This window comes from Lepeophtheirus salmonis, chromosome 8 (genome assembly GCF_016086655.4).
Source record: "Lepeophtheirus salmonis chromosome 8, UVic_Lsal_1.4, whole genome shotgun sequence".
Lineage (NCBI taxonomy): Eukaryota > Metazoa > Arthropoda > Copepoda > Siphonostomatoida > Caligidae > Lepeophtheirus > Lepeophtheirus salmonis.
In genome coordinates, this window is record NC_052138.2 from 10,348,630 (window position 1) to 10,368,418 (window position 19,789).

The 19,789-nt window shown below is 31.8% G+C and overlaps 1 protein-coding gene across 2 annotated transcripts in view; it reads left to right on the plus strand.

Moving 5' to 3' along the window:
* The first annotated feature begins 2,277 nt into the window (after window positions 1-2,277).
* The window catches only part of LOC121123201 (gamma-aminobutyric acid receptor alpha-like), a 90,607-nt gene continuing 73,095 nt past the window's right edge, over window positions 2,278-19,789 (plus strand). Inside the window, exon 1 of one of the 2 annotated variants that reach the window (XM_040718332.2) lies at window positions 2,278-2,423. The gene's annotated coding sequence lies outside the window, so the exon portion shown is untranslated. The remainder of the gene's footprint in view (window positions 2,424-19,789) is intronic. The other variant, XM_040718333.2, reaches the window with a different exon arrangement.

The window sequence follows — 19,789 nt, forward strand, 5'->3', positions numbered from 1 at the left end:
AATGATTTGAGGGAAATGACTTCAATTTAATCTATTCTCTTACTAATTAAGATTAAACTAATCTAAATTACTCTAGTTTAAGAGCAACATTTTAAGTTTTTTTTTGTTTTTTTTATGAAAACATAAATTTGTCCTTTTAATAATGGAAAACTTTTTAATCTTAACTTTTTGAAGCAATTAAAATTTTTTTTTTTTTAATTTAAAAATTAAATTTTTTGAATTCATACATTTCTCTACGGGCGTGAGCTTACTTTGTAAATTTGACTAAATTCTCTATGAAGATGATTTTAACTTGGAATTTAGGTAATGACATTTCTCTTTTAACTTAGTTAGGGACAATTGATAAAACTGCTAAAGTATTCAAAATGAAATACCTTGCTAAATATTTTTCAAAAGAGGTCATCCATTGTGCAACCCTAAACTATTTTCATTTTATGGTTAGCAAAAATAACATATCACTCACTGTAAATTTCCCCAATGAATTCAACATAGTATTAACGCATCTTCAGTTGTTCGGAAGTATCTTACCATGGCAAATCTTTGCATAGCTAATATGAGTTTTTGTCAATGTTTTCCTTTTTTTAAAGCTGTGGTTTCGTGTGGTTAAATATGTTTGATTACAACTTGTTTCCTTCATTTATTACGAAAAAAAAAAGTTGATTGTCCTAAAATTGAAGCTATTGTAAATGGAGTATTCAACGTAAAGAGACACTCATAAAATAATTTTACAATACGGGCACATATAGCTACTTATGATATTTTTTTTTCTACATTGTAGAGGATTAAATTTTTTTTTTAAAGAGCTTGAAGAAACAAACTATATTCTTAGTTGTAAATTTGATCGAATATTAAATTTTGTATAGGTGTTGTATTCTAATTTGTGTGATGAGTTAAGATAACATAAAATGCTCCCTATAGTTAAGAACCATTATTTGATATATAATACTTATATTGCCCCGATATGGCCTTTCAAATGAAGGATATTAATTTATCATTATTTTATTGGGATGATTTTGGCTACTTTAATTGGAATTTGAAGTGCCTTCAAAGGGTCTATATGAATCATTTGTTATACACATTGAAAATAATTTATCAAAAAGTACAAATGTAACCCAGATTCTATATAACAAAAAATCCTTTGGGCTTCTTTTAGTGTTGACAGCCCATATATGTTAGATTAAAAGAAACAGTTTAATGTTTATGATTTAATTTTTATTCCACCATCACATTTTCTGCTGGTATTAAAATATATATAAGACTTCTCAAGTTTTCTTCCGATTTTGACGCCTGATAGGACCTGGGGGGGGCTGGATAGGTCGGCTCCCCCCTTAATATAGAAATTTTTACTCTGTACGATAATTTTTTTTCGCCATTCGGGAAATTATTCAGCATAGCAAAATATTTATACAGAAGAAGATTACTGAACGATTTATAGTCCTATAGTAACTGAATTATCTTTTATTCGGATGAGAAACGATGGACTCTTGACAGATCCCACATCCTCTAGAACGACAAATGGTTGGCCGCAGAGAGATCTAATGTCCCATACGTCTTTAAAACCAAGTTTCCGGCCAGCATCATACCCCTATGTTTCATTGGGAGCAATGGCAGTATCATGCCCCCCATCTTCTTTAAGCCAAAAGAGAAGGGGATTCCAACTGGTATTGTGAACTCCTGTCTGACGAAGTGATACCTTGGATGAAAGTTGAGGCCCTTGCATTCCTGTTTCAACAAGTCTTGGCCCATTCACAAGACCCACTAGTCCCAAAACTTGTTGAAAGAAGAGTAATTACCATTTTAGGGCCATCAGATATATCACTCTAACTACCGCGATATGAATCACATGGATTACTTTGTTTAGAGGAAGTTAGAGAGGAAAGTTTCTTTTGTATTATTACAACTTGTAAATCAAATTTTAAGGTTCTACTTGCTTCCTTAAATCATCAAGGTGAAGTCAAAGATGGTCCAGATTTACCTTAACAACACTGTAGAGTTTGTTTTGTTTTATACCGCATTTTTTTAACAATAACTAAGGGGATAATATTGAATACACGTAATGAATGAATAATAAAAAATATAGGTACAATCACGCTGATTAATCTATGGTTCTCAGGATTAAATTAGGATCAACCCTTTCTTTTTCAATTGCTTTTTTCCCCTTCCCTCACAAAATCATTCAGAGACATAGATAAACCATTTCTCATCATCCGAACTGAGCGCTCTCTTTCCCCCCTTCCCTTACACACTACTTCATTTCTTCGATACTAACAGAACTTTCACTGCCTTTTGAAACGAGGATCATTCACAACCGTTCTTTCATTCATACTTATAGATTAAGATCCTCAGCATTGAACAAAAGTGACAGAAAAATAATTTCCAAATGCAAATATTAACCTACAAGCAACACCACTTGGTGTTCTAAGGTAAGCAGAACTATTTCAATGATTAAATACTTTTTATTGCACATATAAAACAAACGAAACTTGTTCAATGAAACATTCAACAAAAATGGGGCAAACTGTAAATTTTTTACATCTGCAACAATACTCTTGGTAAGTGTGAGTAATTATTAGTAGTGTTGTGTCCGTTCTTATTTAGGAATGAAGACAGCAGTTCCTTCTAGTTTCTTTATATCTTCTTTGTTTAATAAATTATAATACAGACAGTTCGAAGGACCGGTCCTCAAGACCAATAGGATCGGTGTTAAGACTGACCTGAAGTAGACCGAATAAATAAGGACCGACAAAACACTAGTTATTGGCATGATATCGCATCATCAAATCGCTCAATAGGTTATTAGTATCTTCGATATCACGAACAAGAGAAGTATAAATATACCGGCCCAACTAAAATTATTTACTCATATCTAATGTGTAACTCTTTTAAGATTAATTTTTTTACAATTTTTCAATGAGGAATGTTGTAGAACACATAATTAGATGTGGATTGCTAAGAAAAACATTGTCAGTCGCCACCATGAGCATACAACACAAGAAGAAGATTGAGATAGAAGCGTTCTTCCACCAGGGATTGTCTCGGTAGGCCATCGGGGAGCAGACTGGGGAAATTACAGTTTACGACGTATTCCGTGCATGGAGACATTATGGATACTAGGACAATTTTTTCTTCGTAATCGATATCTAATTATGCGTTCTAGAACATTGCTTATTGGAAAATTGTAAAAAAAAAAACTCTGAACCTCAAAAAATTTCCATAAGAGAGATGAGTAAATAAAAACAGTTGACTGGTAATTATTTAGACACCCACACTTATTATTCATAAAAAATGATAAATCTGAGAGAACAATTTTTTTATATTTAATCACAGCATAACCATAGGACATTCTTTGTCATAAACAGTACTATGTTCTAAACAAAATTTTATTGCATAGTACGTTGTAAATAAGTAATTATATTAAACTGTTATGCTTTGTCCGAAAAAGTCATAGAATACTTCCTCAATAGATTTATAATAAAACATGGTATCAAAATATTCAAATGTAACATATTATTTGTTGATAACATGTTTCATGATAAATCTATTAAGGAAGAACTTTTTAATTTTTTCAGCATAATAATTTAATCTAATTAAAAGTTATTATGCAATGAAATTTTGTAGAAAAATGCTTTTTTTACTTGAAAAGATTTTGAAATATCAAAGTTAGGGGGTTTTGTAGTCAATTTAATCCATTATTATTTCCTCGGGATATATCATGTAACAAATCACAAAAAGATATGTTGTGTAATTTTTTCGAAAGTTCTATTATTATGCAGTGGCTGAGTAAAATAATTTTTTCGCAGAAATAAAATATTTTATCGGAAAGGGACAGTATTGTATTGTTATGTTGATATATGTAAAATTTCACACTTTTTTTATATTACAAATATATAAAGACATTAATTAGAGGTAAAATTTTACATTTATATAAAATAGTTTTTTTTTTCAAGAAAAAAATTTATTCCGTAATATAAATCAGAAATAAGTCAGACAATCGATAGAAATGAATTTTGTCTGGTTATTAAATACTTTTTTTATGGGGAAAAAGACTGTTGAAGGCATAAAGTAGCATTATAATCATTATGAAAACTCTGCAACAGGAACATTAACAATAATTGAAATGTATGTGAAATTTAAACGAGGTCGTACAAGCACCGATGATCTACAAAGTGTATCTGAATTGAATCTTGAAGAATATTTAGTCAATTTTTTACTTATTGAATTACATTTGGAGAGCTTATGCATATTATGAAATATTTTTTTTTCTTCGGATATTTCTCGTTGATGTAATACCCTGAAAAATCCATTTAAAATGGGATGCTGAGACTCCAGATGAAAGACCATGTTATGTTTCTTACAAACATTGCCGTTTCTAGAATTTTTATATATAATTTTCCTTTGGATGTGGCAAAGTAAAACTCTGAAATCGTAGTTCCACTTTTATTTTTTCAATTTTTGTTATATAAACTCTGCATTTTACCTGATTGCGTCACTTTTGCGTGTCAACTAACTAGTTAGAATGAGATGCTGTTTATCTCTGTCTCAATAGTTCTCAAAACCTTTAGGTCGTTGTTCGTATGAGTTACTCAGCAGAAGAAGGGAAGGGAGGGAACATAATATTTGGAACTGCGTGGAAAGACATTTCATATGTGGTTATTTGGATGAATCTTTCTTACAAGCATTTGAATATATGGATCTGCATCCAGATAACCTTCCCTTATTTTCCCTTTTGAATATCCAATCCAATCACCTTCTGGTCCTTTCCTTACTTTCATGTTGAAGGGATCTTATCTCTATATTCATCACTCAGTGGATCTTATCTCCTTTAATGGAAGGATATTTCATTGGACAGATGATCCTTCACTTGAAGGAGAAGACGGCCTTAAGTTAGTGACTTTCCGTCTCGAGAGGAAATAGAATGAGATAATCAATCCACTATTCCTCTTTCTGGACTTTAATCTTATCCATGCGATTGTGTAAAGTATCTCTGCAGTGTTCCGCCTTAACTCATCATCTTTGCTGATAGAGAAATATCAAATGTTGTTTCCTTTAGACTTTTAATTTTCAAATGTTCAATCCTCCAATCTATTATTATTATAACTCTATGATAGTTATGACTCTTCTATTTCCAAATTTATATTACTTTGGTAATTAAATTCTCCCTAAAATTATAGAGCCTTGAATCAGAAGAACTCTCAACAACTTTAAATTATTCATGAAGAAGATAAACAACTCAGTTTTATTCCGATATTAAAGCCGTTCATGTTCCATGGTTTCCTTTATTAATATCCCATCATCACCTCTAGACGTTTTTATATATATTAAAATATAAAATAATTCATTTTTTGTTCTTTATACATGATAAATTATTGTTAATTTAATCAAGATTTTTATACATAGTTATATGTAGGTCCAAAATAAGTCTTGATTTCTTTCGATGCTGGAGTTTAAAATATATACAGGGAAAGAAAAACCTTTGAGCAGAATGATTCCTTAAAATACTCCAAGCCATCTCTTCATCCTCTTCAACTAAAGGAAAGACTAGAAAATTAAAGCCCACATGTACTAGGTACATTGTGAGCTTAAATTTTCTTTACATTGTACCTACATCAAATTTAATTTGATACTTTAGCATTTTTTAAAGTCTGGAGGATTTTTTTAATAGTATACTTCTCAAACCAGAAGTGGGAACTTGGACTCAATTCGATTTATTTAAGACTTGATCACACAATAAAAAACTCTAAACTTTATTTAGACTCAAAAGTCATTTCAATTATTTCACTAGATATACCTTAAGGTACTCTTTTAATTTAAATTTTATTTTCTGAGGACTTGAACTTAACTCAATATAAATATTCAAGGCTTGGATTCTGAAGCAAAGAATGGAGACTCAACTCAGTCTTACGATATAAGGACTTTCCTCCACCATTGCCTCAAAGAGATCTTCATTTAATTTTCCATCAACTTTTTAGTTTTGTTATCCAATCAAATAATAGGGCAGAGTAAATAAAAGGTAATTGGATGATAGGGCAAAGAAACATTCCTTTCCCCATTGCATATATGTCATTTTCTTTAAAGAACTCGACCCTAACCTTAAAAACTCCACGAACATCGATACGGACAATAGTACAAAGAGCAATAAGTCATAGTTCTATTTCCCAGTGTTGCACCAAAAATCAACTTTTTATTTTTGTCTTCCGGTCCAAATTAGGGATGCACAGATACCAAATTTTCAGCCAATTCCTATAAACATTTTCGATATTTCAAATAAGGCCGATTCTTGCTTATTCCGATAATGATTCTAATGCATTTCTACATTTCTAGTCAAAATATCTTCTTTTTTTTTCTCCAAAAGTTCAAGTTTATCTTCCTTATATTACCCATATGAAACGTTTTTCACGTGATAAAATTTTGATGTATGAAAACTTTGTGGATTTTTAAATAAATTTAATACATTATTTTTCCTCAGGATATATTATGTAACAAATAAAAAATTATAGAAAATTATATATTATAAAAGCTGTTCGCATATTTAATTATATTTAAAATATGACAACTACAAAAAGGTTGTGGTTGGAGATACGGTAAAAATAACCCCAATCGATTGATGCTCCAATTTCTTGAAAGTTGTATTGGCGTACCTGGCCCAACTTCCATTATGTATTCATCTCTATTATGCAAACTAAGAGTCATTTTGTTTTTTACAATTTTCCTATCAGCAATGTTGTAGAACACATAATCAGCGGTTGATTGCTAAGAAATACATTGTTCTAGTCCCCACAATGTCTCCATGCATGGAATACATTGTAAATGGTTTTCTCTGAGCCCTTAGTCTTTTCCTTGATGGCCTTCTTACACAATCCCGCTTGGAGGAGCTCAGCTTTCTCAATCCTTTTTTCATGTTGTGTGTTCATGGAGGCAGGCAACTGACGATATTTTTCTTGGTAGAATGTGCTTACCTTAGAACACTGTAAGGTTACACTTGAGCCTTCAAATCTTATAGTATCAACTTCACCTCTGTTCAATGACGGCTTTAAAATCGAATCTGTTATTACGGGGATCCAAAGAGTTATTCATGGTATGATAATTAAAGAACAAATTTTGTCCGAATGGGCTCAAGAGTCTGATTACGAGAAGAATAGAGTAATTGCACGACTTCTCAAATAATGAAAGGACGTTTCAACGTTTCTAAACAAAGGACTTACAAAACCTTCGAATCCAGAAAAAGATGAAAAACTTGACGTTAGTCCCCTCATAATCTATACACTTTAATTCACGAATGTCGTAATCTTTCCTGCGTTTTTTAGATTTTATACCTAAAGTAAATTTGATTGTATTTTGTTAATAGTTATTGATATTGATTTCTTTATTATTTAACATTTTATTTCTGAAATAATCTTTTAATGATAAATGAAATAGATAAAGTGCATAAAGGGTTCACGAACGCTGAAATATCATCTACTTACCTTAAAATATATAACTATAATGCGCTCTGTCAGTATCTTAACATCTCAGAAATATATTTTATTAACCTTAGCCTCAATTGATTCAAATAATGAGAAATCACTGTCATCCATTTACAATTCCATTTGACAGCGATTTTGAAACAATTTAATTTACATATATGATTAGATTTGAGAATAGGTAAATCTTGATTTGATAAAGAAGAACAAAAATTCACTTTTTGTTAAATTGATTTTGGTAGAATTTCAATTTCATTTCTGTATTTACTAAAAAATCCAGTAGATTGCTAGTTATATCTATATAATATATTCTTACAAAAATGTTTCTTTATATAAACATACATAAATAGATAATGTACCTATATCTTCAAGTACCTAGATGGAGTTATTCTGAATAATTGAGAGTTCAATTATTCAATTTACAATTTTATTCACAAAGCATGTTAAGGTATCTTTTATTTAATTTAAAATTACTCGTCAGCAAGAACCTGTGAATTCAAATTTTAAATTCTGGGATCTTGTTAAATTACATGATAGCATATTAAATTACTATGTGTTTATCAAAAGTCCCTGCCAATTATTTCAAGCAGCAATCAATTAATGTACGATTAAAATTATTCATTTATCATGAAAATATAAGTTGCGTGAACGTAAAAAGCTTTTATTTTCGACCCTTGGTGACTTCGTAACTTAATTAATAAACAAACAGTGAAATCAAATAGGAACTAAGAAAGAAGCATTGGCCCTGGAGACAAGATCTTTGACATTGTAAAATCTTTTTATGTCTCTACAGCCTGGTGTTCAGAGTCAAGAACATACAAAATGTAAACAAAATCTTCTCTGATCGTCGTCGGAAGGGAAGGCTAAGTTCAGCACGCACAAAAACCAACATAAGTGCAGTTAAGGCCAAAATTGAAGCTTCTCCCCTCAGTAACATCTTTTAGATTGTCCAGTAGTTAAGCATTGGTAAAAATACCGCGAGCTGCATTGTCAGACATGAACTAAACCTCTAATTAAGAGTCTTTACCAACATTCAAAAACTGTTAGCCCAACAACACGATAAAAACCTTAAGAGATATATGAAAATTCTCAACAAAACAAAAAAAGTTCAAAATCGTGTTTTGGTGTTGTCTGATGCTAAAATATTCACTGTTGATGCATTGCCAAGGGACTTGAAGATGTGGAGGCATCCATTTGTCAGGTTGGGAAGACACAACACAATTCTTCTGCATTGATGTTCACTGTTGTGAGTTCTGATGGAAATACGTTTGCATCATTCTGGACAAAAGGGAGTGTTGACACCACCCAGTACACGAACTTAATGCCCCACAAGAACTTTCCTACATGTAACATAATTTACAGTTCTTGTAAATCGGTTGGAATCAAGATGGAGCTCCATTTTACACAAGCAAGGCCATGCAGAAGTACATCATGGAAAAATTAGGATCCAAGGGATTTTAGTCCAAAGAGCTTCGGAAACCTAACTCACCAGGTCTGAATCATTTGACTTTATGTGGAGCACTGTGCATCCTACAACCACAATATTGATGACCTGAAGGCTTTTTCAAAGAAAGGATCAACATGCCCAAGGCCACAGTGAAAATTATGTGTGTGACAAGCTTATGTTCCATATTGAGGCTTGTATTTCTGCTAAGGGAGGAATTTCTATCAAAAATTCAAAAAGAAACAATTTGATTAAGAAATTATTTTTTGAATTATCCATGTATTCGTGAAAGATCCAGGATGAATCAGTGTTTCTACTTTAGAAGCTATAATAAATTATACATTTATTGTTATGTTTTAATTGATTCGTGGTTATCATTGTTTGTCGATACACCTTATTTGGAGTGTAGCATAAGTCATTAAAAACTTTATCCCAAGTGAATCTTCAATATGCATCAAACTTTTCATTGATTGAATTACATAACTAAAGCACATACAATGCTATTATTATTAAAAAACATATTATGAAATATCTTTTTTCCTTGGAAATTAGTCGTAAATGTAAGACTCTAAGAAATCTAAGGATAACGGTATACTATGATCGCAGAAGAAAAATCCTATTATGTCACTGGAAACATGACCATGTGCAGGATTTTCTTTGGGAGGGGACTAAACTTTAACAAAAATTGATAACTTTTTGATAAATGAATTTTTGAATTTCTTTTTCTACAAAATAATACAAATTTGTCATAAATCATATCAAATTTCCGGCTATTACACCATTTTTTCTAGCTGACATTTCCCAGGTAGAAGGAGTCCTTTCTATAACTAGCTGTAAATAATATGACCGTTGGCATGCTAAAATAAATGAAAACATAGTAATCCTTACAGTTAAAAATTTGTTTTGGAGGAGAGCGGTATAGCTGTCATAACATTTCATTAAGTTGGTTACACGGCGAAGGAAATAAACACAAGCCCCACTCTGTATCTAGCAATGATATTTCGAGGAATTACTTCAAAAATCCTGAAATATACTACAAGTTTAACACAGGCTTTCACTTTTAATTCTGCAACAAATCATCAGTAATACTCTTTCTCTTTCACGAACACACGCAATATTGATTGCTTCATCCTTAGATGCTCTCTCTTGAAGAAAATAATCAAAATCATATAAGCTTTGGAACTATAAAAGTCTGGTGCTCATTTAAGTCATATTTTTTTACAAACACAGAATACCGAAAACTTTCAGTAGCATAACTAAATTACAATAAAAACGTTTTTTATGGAAACAATAACAACTAATTTTTGATATGTTTAAATACTATATATAGCTTTGTTTTTGTTAAATATGTCCTCCTTCACAAAAAATAACAGCCTCGACACGCCGGTGAACAGATTGGCAGCTCTTGATTATGAAGGTTGTGCACATGCGTACCGTGCCGTATGATGTCAGCTCGGAGCGAACCCAAATTTGGATGAGACGTGTGGCAGACATTCTTCTACAAGATACTTCGAACTGCAAGACTTAGGGATTGAAGGAGTACCGATTTTCATTATTACTTCAAAATGTTTGGTTCTTCTTGGTTGTATAGGGCTGTAATACACTTTTGGATGTTGTAGGCAGTCCGTATAGAGATACCAACAGTGTTTGGCGCATTCTCCGCACTGACACGGCGTCGAAGTTGTCGCAAACGCATTGCTTTCTTTGTTTTTTCTCCGACATTTTTACTAGTGATGGGACGATTAATCGGAATTGGGAATAGGGAAATTGGGTGTTTTTACTGGAATCGGAATGAGGATCGAAATCCAAGAAATAATGTTTAATTTGCGATTCCGATTCTTATTTAGTATTGGTATTTAACTATTTGTTACTTTGCTAAGTTATGAAAAAAATAGGCCCCTCCAAAATTTATAAAAAATTAATATATTATTTTTTTTTTTAAATTATATATTTGAAAAAAATTATTGTTTGTAAATAGTTGTTGATTTTTTAGAAACTTTTCTCCAATAAATTTAACTTTTTAAGAATACTCATATTTTTCAAATTTTTCTGCAAAAATTTTATTTTTCAAATTTTTCTCCAAAAAATTTCAATTTCTCGATTTAAAAAAAAAAAGAAGGAAATCCAAAAATCAACCCCCAGCCGACATAAAATATAACACTCCTGATAGATAAATTGTATTTTTTAACAATTATTTAAAATATTAAACAATCAGAATCGGCATCGGTAACTTTTAGTAGAATATAATCAGAATTGGGATTTTTTTTGGAACCGTTCCATTACTAATTTTTACACTTAAAGACATGCGACAAAAACAAAACTTGTTTATTATTGTTTCAGCTGTCATTTGGTTGTGTAATGAATCAATGTAATTAAAAATAACGGCAATAAAACCCTAATTAAATTTTACTACAAGTTGTTGGTACTCACTTTGTGTACCTATGATCATGTATAGATATATACAATTTATGATTTGGAAATTTAAAAATATATATATATCAATGACTAAGTAAGTGCTACACTTAGTAAGAAGTCTAGATATTCCCATATTCAAATTTGATAAATTTCTTAACAACTCAAAACCAATTGTTTATTCAACCACTATTAATTGTTTATCTCAACCTATACAAAATATATACATAATAGCTACTAATAGTTTATATATTGTCACTATTTGGGAGATAATCGAAGGCAATTTCAAAAAAGATATTGTGTTATAGAATATCAGCTTTTAAAAATACAATTAGAATTGTTTTCTTGCTACAATACATTCGAACACAAACGGTTTTATCTAGTGGTACACAATTTATTATTTTCAATCCAGAATGGCATTGGTGCAAAATCAGGGAGGAAGACAACCAGATATCTTAGCTTTGAACAGTGCAAGCGGTGACGGTTGGAAAGAATAAAGAGGATTCTAAATTTTCTCAATTTCCAACAAAAATTCGAGCAAAGTTTTGCTCTTTTCGGATGGAAATTTTTTCATCGTTGAATCCACTGTGATTAAGTGGAACAGCCGCTTCATCACAACCGAACACCCAAACAATGTCTTAGCTTTTAAAACAAAAGATCCAATTGCCAGCACAGGCAAATTCTACCCTCCCATTTTGAACAAAGGAAGGAGCGGCTCAATGCGGATGATGAAATCAAACTTTTCGATAAGAAAGTCCTACCTTGAGCCTGAAAAAAGTTCGGGGACAACTTTGTTTTCACTAAAGACGGAGCTCTATGTCAGACCCAGACCTTCCTTAGAGACATCTTTCCGGACGTTTGGGACATCAACATGTGACCGCCATCCTGGCAGCGTCTGGAGGAGAGGGTGTGTACTAGTCTTCACAAGAGTATCCAGTCTCTAGAGGCTTGTATAAAAAAAGAGTGTACCAAGCTCGAGTCTGACATCATAGTCAAGGTCTGAAAGAGATTTAGGCCTTGTATTGAGACAATTATTAGAGCTGAAGGCTCACATATTGAATAAAAGTTGTTTCCAGTACTATTTTTAGATGATTTTTTCATTTAAATGTCCTCACAATACCTCTTGTTTAAATTTCACTTTTAAAAAATTGAGAAAATTAAAATGTATACCACTAGATAAGATCAACCCTGTACAAATAAACAACACTGCAACCTTAACTGCAGATAACTTGTATCTATAAAGAGTAAATTTATACCTAGATATTATATTTACAAAAATGCAGTCAATTAATACATTACTTCAAATAATTCGACCTCCTCCCCCAACCGAATAAATACAGCGATATTAATCATAATAGTATTACTGCAATGTAATTTTTGAGTAATTTTTTTTACCCTAAAAGTAATATCTAATTGTAATAATAAAGATGCAAAACGAGTTTAAAGTTTAGAAATACATTCTATCCTTTTGCTTAAGGTTTGCTCTAAGGTTCGAAATACGTGTGATTGGTTTGACAAAATAGTTAAATAGACTTATATACTTTTCATCTTTTGGAAAAAGTTACAAACACTTTTAAAGGCATTATTTTAAAGGGATTTAAAATTAGAGTCCCATCAACGGTATTGAGACCTCCATACTAGATACAATAATTCACGACTGAACCGTCCAAGTGCAGTATTTTCCATAAAATACTTGTAGTATATACTCACACCTTTACAATGCTGTATCATATGATCCGATGTGACCAATAATGAATAAGATATACGTAGCTAAAAAAAGGACGGGAAATACGAAATTAATTTTTCTCCAACCTAATATATTACTTCATTTAATCTGTCATTACTAAAGTTATTAATAACATGTCTTAATCCAGTCAGAAGCCAAGCAGCAAAACACTCAAGTACTGTTACTATGTTATTTCTAGGGAATATAAGTTTATGTTTGGTATAATGTGAAAGTCTTGCGTTATTTTTAAACTAAAAAATACTTACAGTACACCAAATTTTAGAACCTGCTGCTATGTTTTAATATTTCTAGAAATATTAAATTATAAACTCTTTTTAAACCATAAAATACATACTTTTGGACGTATCATACTAAAAAATAAGTTAAGGTCTTAAATTCAACAATGCAAAGTTAGAAAATGCAATTTCATATTTACATACTTCATTATTGTTAATGTGTAAAAAAAACAATTATATTTTTTGGTTTTATTCAAAAGATACAGGAGTAAAAATGATCAATGATTCAATAAATAAAGGATCAGAATATAATATATTAATGTACAAAGATTCACTAAATCATTATTCAATATAAAGAACTTGCCAAATTGATTGTAGCGCTGTTGATCTTTAAATTTTTTGATGTTTTTTCATTTATATTATATCCTGATGCCTATAAAAGTTAATACAAATGAGAATTTTCTTTTTAATTCAAACGGTAAAGGGTTCAGTTGATTTAGAAAAGTATGTAGGATAAATTATAGTAATATTGTTACTCTTGATTCTAAGTAATATAACTAAATTACTTTTCAACGGAGTAAGTAACTTATTACTCAACAAAGTAATTATACCCACAACTGTTAGTGCGACATAAAAAAAAATTCTTAGTATTATTGGGATATGTTCTTGATAGGTTTTGTCTGCGGGAGATTTTATGCTGACACCATTGTGACTTTTATTATAGTATAATTTAGGTTTGTATCTTTATTGTGATACAGTTTACTAAAACTACAAGCTAATCAAATACTTTTAAATACATACATTTTTTGTTAATCAAGAGTTCTAGTGGAATGTTTATTTATATGTACTTTTAAGTAAAAAAATAATTAAAAAATGAGATTTTAGCCCGGTAAATGTGCTTTAGTGGCCTGCAGATTGATTTTATAAAACATATTTCTTTTGTACCGGGTGGTTCATTAAAATCTGGGCACCCACAAATTCAATAACTAGCTAAAGGTTGAGTGATTAAAATAAATTAATATTTCGATATATATTACAATTAGTTACAAAAACAAATATAAAACTGAGCTCTCTGGCTCACGTACAAGTCGAGAATATGATACTTGAAATTGATTGACAAATTTCCATTCGTAAAGTCCAAGTAGTCGGGCGTCTTCAAGACATTCGTTTATGCCGTCAACAAGTCCGAAATGTTGTAGAGAAAGAACAGCTCTTTCAAAAAGGTTAAACTCGACCAGGAGGAATTAATTAAAACAACCCCGGCAAATCCTCTCAAGTCCATGAGGGTCCATGCAAGAGATCTCGGAGTTTCATACCAGACTATCCAAAGTACTATCAAAAAAAGTGTGCGGAAAGAGCCTTGTGAGGGTGGTGAGTCCACTTTTGACACCACCAATGGAAAAAAAACAAAATATATTTTCCATTGCAAGACTTGTTTGAGTTCTTTTGAACTATTTTTTCACACTTTTGGCCCCCTACAGCCGTGATGCCAACCCCTCCAACTAAAACTTATGGACGAATTTCGAGAGGAAGGCCTGCAGTGTCTGTCATCCAAAAAAAATGAGGCCCTCACAGCCTCTGTCAGCCATCACTGGGACGCCATTACAGAGGTGCGGGTGCCAGGCCTTCCACCTCCGTCTGGAAGCCATCATTATCGCTAAAGGCAGCTACATTAATGATTTAGATAGCTCTGACACACATCTATTTATAGTATTAATTTTGTTCAAATTATCTTGTTAATTAATTAATTGTTTCCTGTTTTATTTTAAAATTCGAAGTGTTCATATTTTAATGAACCACTCGGTAGGATTCCATAGAATTTATTTTTTCTATTATTAATATATATTCAATCATTTAAAAAGATAATTAACAGTTAAATAGAAAATTTGAAATATATTATCTTCGTACGAGAGAGTCAAGCCTAGAACCTTTTTCAAGTTGGAATTAATTTAAGTTTGACAAACAAGACTTTTACTTAAAGTACAAGTAAGGTGTGAAATCGCTTTTTGGAAGAGGCTTACATAGGAAGGTAGTCAGAGTAAAGAGCAACGCAGACATAATATCAAAGTATTTTTTAAATAAAACAAAATGTCAATAACATAAAGTTTTGGAAAACTTATATTTGTATACCTATATGTATTCTGTAAATATGTTTCTTTATAAAAATATGTTTGAGTTGTTCTTAATAAACAACTTTCTTTTTTTAAATTTCTCATTCAAATTTTTTATTTTCTTAATAATTCATAAAAACTCTTCATAAATTTGTATTATGTCCTCCTTTACAAGCAATAACAGTCTTGACACGCCGGTTAACAGATTGGTAGCTCTAGACTTTGAAGGTTGTGTCCATGGCCGTTATGATGGATGAGAGATGCAATAGACATTCTTCTTCAAGACTTCTCAAATTGCAAAGTGCAGGGAATTAGGTTAGGCCTGGAGGAGGGCCACGTAGAGGCAGGCCAGAAGTTAGCTATATTGTTGTTGCAAAATATCTATTATCCAAAGCTCCTTATTATTGAGGTAAAAAAATTGATTCATAAAGTCAAATTATTGCGTGTGCTCATGAATGACATAAGGGTAGGTCATATTTTAAACAACTCTTTGCATATCTATAGAAAGATTGAATGATATAGGATTTAAATATAAAAAGTAGTTTTATAAGTTTTGAGTTATTCTCTCAAGCCAATTGATAGGAATATATATTTTTTGGAATAATCAAATTAAATAACAGATTTCTTGTATAAAAACTTACTCTGTGACAAAATTATTATACCAATGATTCAATTTATAATATTCCAATGATGCAATTTATGTCAACATAGAATCATCCTTAAATTACCAAATATTTTCAATATGTAATTGACCACTTTTACGCATAGATCAATATATAATTGTAAATAAAGCGCAAATTAAGGAGTATATCAGTTCCAAACATTTTGACATCAGGTTCAATTCTAAATCTTAAGTAAGCGTCAAAGTCATTCACAAAAACCATCTCTAAGAACAAACTTTGCTTGATGTCATCATCAAAGATATCAGCTAGTTACGTCATTATCCATACTCTTTCATTATTTTGGTTACATAAAACCGCGTTACCTCTCTAAAGGCGAGTGGTTCCTTAAAATCTGAACTCTTTTAGTTTTATACTTCAACAAGATTTAATTTATTTATTAACAATAGAATTTCAACAAAATTAATATTATAAATAGAAATGTGTCTGGGCTCTCTTAATCATTAATGTAGTAGACTTTAGCGGTAATTATAGAAGGCCTGGAACCCGCTCGACTGTAGTCCTTTGTCATGGCGTCCCAGTGTAGGGTGACAGTGGCTTTGAGGGCCTTGGTGTTTTGATGATGGACACTGTATCCTTTCCCCTCGACATGTACTTAAAAGGTGTGTTCGAGGGGATTTGCATCAGGGCTGTAGGGGATCCAAAAGGGTAAAAAAAGAGTTCAAAAGAATTTCAAAGCCTCATTCATAACTCATTCAAAAGGGTCCTGCAAGGGAGGAGATGAGTTTCTTTCATTGCTGGTGTCAGAAGTGGCCTCTCCACCCTCACAAGGCTCTTTCCACCCACTTTTTGATAGCTCTCTGGACAGACTGGTGAGAAATCCTGACATCTGTTTTATGGGACCTCATGGACTTGGGTTCAGCTGTTTTCTTTTACTCCTCTAGGTCCAGTTTGGCCTTTTTGAATTCGTCGATTACGTTCAAGCATCATTTTCTCGACTTGTATGTAGGCTACAGAGCTCATGTTTTTTTTGTAGCTAATTGCGTATGCTTTAATATATATAAAGAAGAATTAAATTTAATAACTCAACCTTAATTAATTATTGAATTAGTAAGTGCTCAAATTGCAATGAACCACCTGGTAGATACCACGTTTTGAAATTGCCAACAAAAATTATAATAAATTACGTACTGATGGTGTGTTCCAAAACTAATATGAGAGACGGTACCAAAAATACCCGAAACTTGCATATATACATTGTAAACGGTTCATAACATAAAAATTAACTTTGTTTTTTGCTCTGCTGTCGATATTTCAGCTTCTTTTCCACCCTTATTAGTCTTCTGTACATTGATTGTTTGAATCAATGGGCTCTTGTTAAGCTCTGAACAATTCTCAACATCTGCTAAATAACATTACCGTCTGTTCGTAAAAAAAAATATCTACATGTAATCAAGCACTGTTTTTTGATATTGTAAAAACCATTTAGATTAACTAAGTAGCTAAGAGGGGGGTAAATCAAGTTTCTTTGTTTGCTTAACAACTGAGTTCATGACTAATTTATCAAAGCAAACAAATCTGAGAAGGCAAGGCAAAAAACTGAAAAATATGTGGATAAATCAAGGAATGTTTGTCTTGATGAAGGAAAAATTATGGGCTTGTAAGAAAAAACGAAGCACACAAAAAAAAAATATATATATAAGGGTAGGGTTGTAAAACGTGGACTCTTAATTAATGTTTATTTTCTCATTACTATAAAAGGTTTAGTGTTAATGTTTTAATATTCTGTTTCTGTGTCCTTTTTACATAAACAAACTGTACTAATCATTTAGTCAGTTCATCCTCATGAACGAGCAACAAGCAAGAAGGTTGTGCATCTCAGATCTCCTATATGATGGAGATGATTTAATAAAGATTAAGGACATTGTTGAGTGTTCTATGAGCCTCGTTTTTAAGTTGGTCAAGATGAAAAAAAATTGAGAAAACCTCTCCAGGACGTCAGGAAGTGGAGAGCATAATTTAAAGAGGGGTACAGATTTCTTGCTAAGTTTGGAGAAGAATATAAAGGAGGATCCCACTAAGTCGATGAATCGCCCTACCAACCACTTCTTTGTGGCTTCTAGGACCATCAAGAGGGCTATACAGCACAACTTGGGATTAGTTTCTTTCACACGGACCCCATGCCACCTTCTGACAGAGGGCATGATAGCCAGGAGGCTCAAGAGGTGCAAGAAAATTATCACATGAATAAATGCAAATTTGGACAAGAAGATTTCCACAGTTGAACAATTTCAAAACTGCCGGCATGTGGAAACAAAAGAAAAGGTTCAAGGGGCTTACCAAATTAAATATCCGCCCAAACAATGGTCCTTGACGTTGTTGCCTCTAATGGATGTAGATACCTTAGTTCTTTTTTAAGGCTGGACAGAAAATCTTAGTATGGTACTTAGATACACCATGTAGCCGTAGGGTAACTACGTGCAGACTTAGAACGGCGCTCCCTCTCACACATCCTCCAAGTGCCAAAAGTTATGCACAGTTAACATGGCTCGAGTCTGGTACAAAGAGATATGGCCCTCTTTGGCACCAGATTTGAACTTACTGGACTTGCGGTACTTTAGAAAGTGAAAACAAGAGGACCTCACACCTAAACGCGTACTCACTCAAGTCCTCTATAGTAGCTGCATGGGACAACTTGTCAGATGAGTTTGTCATCAACTCCTGCATGGCCTTAACGCGACGTATCAAGGCTGTGATGGATAATAAAGTTGGCCATATTAAGTGAGAAAAAATCACAAAAACCTTTTCTACATATTTTGTTATCATTATTTTCTTACCTATTATGGAAAATATAAAATTATTAATCTATTTATAAAATCCATCTCTCGAGTCCACGTTCTGCTGGCCTACCCTGTATCATCCTGCACACTCCCCTGTTTTTTTGTTTCTTCTTTAAAAAAAGTTTGAGAGATAAAATAAATATGACGATGTGATAAGCATTCAATGTTTTTACTTATAATTGTAGAATAAAAACATTCTATGGTTAAGTCTACATTATGTTTAAATAAAAACAAACTATTTTAATAAGTCCCCATAAATCAAAGAATAAAAAGAAATGATTAAAGTTCTAAGAAACAAATTTAATCGTTAAAATAAAGTACTTTACTATAACCGAATTGTAAATGATGTTTGCACATAGACAGTGTTATAAACTTTGACAAGTTTTTCCAAAGACCAATACCAATAACGGGATCGATTTTAACTTCCATGAAAGGGAACAATAGAGTTCTAAAAATAATTGTTAACATTTTTCAATTGCTACCGATCCTTTGACAAAAACTAAAGTAGTTTATGAAGCATTACTTTGTCATATATATAAATGTCGTCAAAAGTGACGGGGTCTGTGAATCTGTATGTACAAATTATTTTATTAATCAGGAGAGTCGGGATTATTGAATTAGGATTGGATTATATAAATACTATTTTCTTCATTAAACCCCAAGCTATAAGTACCTTTATTAAAACAATCATTCCGCATCCATTTTTGAACTGATATTTAATATCAAGCATGAGTAATCAAAAATTAGAATCTCATATATTGTATGTTTAGTTATGATTATTACATGCATTTGATTAGTTAATGCAAATCAGCAACGTCGAGACGTGATTGGTTCAATTAATGTTTTGTAGGTAAATGACCATAGAAAATTATTTGTTTGTCATGTCATGTCATGCTTATTACTTTAATTTGTCTGAACGGCATCGTCTAGTCTAGCTATT